Consider the following 5372-nt stretch of genomic DNA (forward strand, 5'->3'; position numbering starts at 1 on the left):
GCAAATGAGTTTTGACCCCATTGTGTTTGGTATCTGGTCTCTGACATCACACACCACCAATCACTATATAAAGCCTCACTCAGTCTCTCTGCATCATTCCACCTTTTCCTAGACCACAGCATGTCTCTGCCAGGTCAGGGGGCTCAGGCGGCTGCTGAGGCATTCCAGGCAGCTCAGGCCATGTTGCTCTTTCCATCCACCAGGGAAGAGCTGTGTTGGAGGCGAGCAGGTCCAGAGCCCCAAATTCCCCCTGACTTGAACCCAGAACAGGCCTGGGCCTGGGCAATGGATAACTTTCCCATGCTGTGTCGCTGCTCCTGCCAGTGCCCCCATATCTGTGGGGCTTGCAGGGGATACAGAGGTGGCCCAGCAGTTGCCACATACCAAAAATGTGGTCAAGACCAGCATGGGTGGGAGCCAATGACTGAGACAGAGATGGGACCAAAGCCACCTCAAGAAGAGGAAGATGCTACCAGCCGCACGGCCCAGTGGATCCTGAACCTGCCAGGAGATGCCAGCTCCAGCGAAGGTGGACCAACCAGCGGCAGACAGTCACAAAGACACAGACACGCAGAAGCATCGCCTCCAGGAACCCAGTGCGCCGCAGAAAGCTGCGGAAAAACAAGGCTTAAAACACAGTGAACCTTGGGAAGGAACAGAATCCCAGTCAGATGTCAGCTGTCATCCCATAGCACTCCTGGTCGTCTGGGGCTCTGCAAGAAGCCTGAGACTCCACACAGGGCTCCTTCTCCTCACTGCATGGACCTGGCAGGTACAGTGGCCTGCTTGCCTGGGAGTCTGGAGACTGATGGTGGAGAAACTTTCTTCTCTTATTCTTCTCTCCTCAATCACTTTTAACCGCTTCAGAAAGTTTCAGAGTCCATATCGTGAAGACTTTTCTGTTAGAGTGACATAAAATTGCCATGGTTCTTGTCTTATTGTAATTGTGCACAATGATTAAAGTCTGTTTCCTTATTATTTGCTTGTGCAAATGATTTTCTTCCAGTGGGTGGGAGTTGGGACTGTGTTATTGGTGGACCTGGGTCAGGAAGCAGAGACCCAGGGAGGCTCATTAAAATCAGTGAACTAAGAGATGTTTTTGATTTGTACAGTGGCCTATCTTAAACTTTTTCTTGACATCCTAGTCCTTTAACATGTGGACAGTAGCAACTCCCAAATACCTGGTAGGAATGAATTGAAAAGTTTCTTTTTTTAATTTAAAAATTTATTTATGCATACAAGAGCTGGGGTACAGGCCAGAGGTGTGGTGGCGGGTGGTGAGAGGATTCACCAAAGACAGAGTGGGGAACAGAACAGGCAGACTGACTGAAATACTGAGGGGAGCAGCAGGCTAGACTGGAGAGGTCTGTTGAGCCATGTGAGTTGTTCCCTGGCCAGCTGGGGATCAAACTCATGCTGCAGAGGCTGTGGACTGCTTCATAGTGCTGTGTTTAATCCCTTGCACCACCAGGGAGCCCCAAATTGAAAAGGTTCTTGACATGGCAATATGGGACTGCCCTTGGACCAGAACTGAACACAATGACATCTTCCAGAAAAGCCAGTATGGGGGCCTCCCCGGTGGCGCGGTGGTTGAGTGCTGGGTTGTGAAGCTGCCCTCAGCCTCTGCAGCGCTGGTTCGATCCCCAGTTGCTCCCTGGCCAATAGAGGAGGGTCCCGCATGGCGTGCAGACCTCTCCTGCTGCCTGCTGCTCCCCTCAGCAGTGTACCAGCCTACCTCGGTCCTTCTGCCTGCCCTGCTCTCTGCTCTGCTCCCGTTCTGGCTCTGGTGAATTCTTTCACCCTCCCGTGCTTCTGACTGTACCCAGTGCATGTATAAATAAATAAATCTTTAAAAAAAAAAAAAAAGGCCAGTATGGGAGCTCCAGACTTCATATACACAGAAAAATTCTTTGACTCTCCATTACTTACACACACACACAAACACACACACCCTGCATGAGCATGCAGTAGTTCCCGTACTAGCAAACTGGGGCAATCAGCTGAGTGTCTGCTCTGGCACTAGAGGTTCTCCAGACCCAGGCTTCTGGGAGTCACATTCCTAAAATCATTCCTGAATTTCAGACAAAATTGTGGTCCTTATTATTCCATCAAATTCCCAGTTATTTTGGAAATGCTAATTATTTCTTTTCCTCAAAGCCATAAAAGGAAATACGACAGTAACATCATTCATATTATACTTTCCAACTTACTACAATCATTTTCACAATCTTAGAAGAATAGCTTGCGACATAGTAGGGGAGCAAAAATCTGTCACCTCAAAACATGTCTGTGGCAAGAGATTTATTTCATGGGAAGAGCTCCTCAGGCTGGGTGGAAGTTGCTTTTGATGTTTATATCTAAATTTCTCTCTGGGGCCTCCCTGGTGGCGCAGGGGTTAAAGACAGCACTATCAAGCTATCACCAGCTACTGCAACCTGAGCTCCATGCCATGCCCCCACCAGGGAGCAACCCACATGGCGCAGCAGACCTCTCCTGTTTTACCCGCTGCTCCCCTCAGCAGTGTATTTCAGTGGATCTGCCTGTTCTGCTTCCTACTCTTCCTGGTGAATCCTGGTTTTTTTTTTTTTAAAGATTTATTTATTTATTTATACAAGCACTGGGTACAGTCAGTGCTGCACCTCCCCCTGCAGTGACCTTTAGGGCTAACGGTCCCTAGGTCCCGCTGGGCAACCAGCGAGCAGGGGGAGAACAGCATAACACCCTGAAGCAGAGGAAGTACAGCGGAAGTTCCCTGAAAAGGCAGAAGCTTATCAAAAGATAATGACCACCAGGAACCACTACAAGAATGCTAAAAATCTTATCCCATCTTTCTAGAACTACAAACTTTAATGCCTTATTTGTCTTTCTAAACTTCCTTCTTTCTTCTATAAAGGTCATTGCTTGTTATGTAGATCACCTCCCTGATGGTGATAGACTGAGCCCATGAGCAAGCTGATTTCATTGATATTCATTGTCCCCGTGCCTTTGGAAAACATACATATATTGGTCACAAACTCAAAGAAAATGACACTCAGATTTTCACTCTTGAAGTGTGTCTGTTTGTCATTTCTTTCACCGATGCCCTGACCACCCTGCACGCTTCTCTCAACCCTGAGGTGGCCTCATCGTCTACTGCTGTGCTGGTCCGCGGCAAGTAAGAAGCACGGGAGGGTGAGAGAATTCACCAGAGCCAGAGCGGGGAACAGAACCGCAGAGTGACGAAATACACTGCTGAGGGGAGCAGCGGGCACAGAAGGAGAGGTCTGTCATGCCAGGTGGGACCCTCGCTGGTGGCCGGGGATTGAACCGGCGCTGCAGAGGCTGCAGGCAGCTTCACAGCCCAGTGCTCAACCACTGCGCCACCAGGGGAGGCCCTTTTTCTAGTGAATCCTCTCAACCCCTGCACCTCTGGCCTGCACCCCAGTTCTTGTATGCATAAATAAATAAATCTTTAAAAATAGAAAAATAAATAAGATTCTGTCTGTTTATATCTAGTCTAGGAAGACCTAACCCCCTTAGTTCCTTTCTGCAGAGAAGGCGGAAGTGTTATAGGACAGGGAGAGGGGCAGCCCAAAACCCCGCAAACCTGCCTATTCTAAATGGGTTCTGCCATCCGCCGCATCAATACAAAACATAGGAGACTTACCACCCTGTTGCAGAAGTACCCTTCTGTTCTCTGTGCATGCTAGTATGACCTAAGGGTAACTAAGGATGAGAGATATCTCCTTACCATTCTCCCGCCCAATTATTTGAAATCAGCCATTAAATAACATGCCATGTACAGTAGAGTCCAAAGAATATTGGAGGAAGTCATGGGGTTCACTCAAGAGGAGATCTTGAACACTAGACGGGGTCTTGCTGGCACTCCTTCTCACTTGTGCTTGTGCTGAGAAGCAGGACGCCTTGTAGCTAGTTACCTTCTGCAGAGTCCCAAGTGGCAAGGATCTCAGGGAAGCTCCAGCCAACATTAGTAAGGAATTTAAAGTTAATATCAAACAAGTAAAATTTAGTCACAGTTTTACTGAAAGCAAAATACCATTCTTACTGCATAAATTTCTTTTTAAAAAACTGTTTATTAGGGCCTCCCTGGTGGCACAAGGGATTAATCACCGCACTATGAAGCAACCAACAGCCTCTGCAGCATGAGTTTGATTCCTGACCGGCCAGGGAGCAACCCACACCGCGCAGCAGACCTCTCCTGTCTTGTTCAATGCTCCCCTCAGCAGTGTATTTCAGTCAGTTTGCCTGTTCTGTTCCCCACTCTATCTCTGGTGAATCCTCTCACCCCCCACACCTCTGGCCTGTACCCCAGCTCTTATATGCATAAATAAATAAATCTTTAAAAAAAAATAAAAATATGTTTATTAAATGAGGTTCAAACTCCTAAAAATAAAAAAAAAAAACCACTAAAATTGAAGCACTGGCATGTACTATATTCAAACATTCTTGAACATTGATTTTACCTGTGATTTTCAGTTATAGGGCAATATGCATTTTGTATACAGCAAGTGGGACTGTATTTGGTACAGAAACACAGTAAGATAAAGATGTAATTTAATTTACACAGCACATATTCTTGAAAAAACAAAGCCTTCATGAGTATCCTAACACACACACAAATGCAATGTCCCCAAGTTCAGCATGTCTACAGTCAAAACTAAGAGCTGGAAAGAGTGTAACAGTAGGTAATTTGAAATAAGACATTTTAAATTCCAAAAAGAATGTATCCAGCAGGTAAATGAAATTGGAAAATGTGGTTCTGTAGCTACAAGGTGAGGAATGAAAAGAGCCAGTGATACAAGGGTTGTATACTATCATTCCATTCCTGTGCTACATGGTTTCCTATAACTAGAAAATTGACAGGTCCACAGTAGTTTCTCAGAATCAGTGAGGGCCAGATGTGAGTCAGGCATCATCCACTTGGGGAATTCTAAAGGGATTTCCTGTGCTGAGTCTGAGGTAGTGATTAGCATCTTGTCAAGCATTGTTCTCAAGGAAAGCTCATTTTCAGTTCTAGCAAGGTTGGGTCCTCTAATTCAAGTTTCTTTGATGTTGAGCTAACCTTTAGGAGAGTCACAAGTTGGAGTGGGGCACAGAGGTCAGCAGACCCACTGATGTTCTGCGTGAGCATTAATCCTCCACTGCAGGGAGGCTGATCTTCCAAGCCACAAATCAGGGTCCTCACCGCCTCTCATATGCATTCCATGCCAGCAATCTTACAGCAGGTCAGCTTAGTTGGTCTCTGGCAGATCCTGGGCCATGGGGTTACTTGGAGATGGGGAGTCTGAGAGATAAGGGTCACTTGCTTGGATTTATTTACAAAAAAAAAAAAATTTGTAAAAACTGTAAAAACAAAACAAAACGCACAAACA

This window comes from Talpa europaea, assembly GCF_964194135.1.
Source record: "Talpa europaea genome assembly, chromosome: 5".
Lineage (NCBI taxonomy): Eukaryota > Metazoa > Chordata > Mammalia > Eulipotyphla > Talpidae > Talpa > Talpa europaea.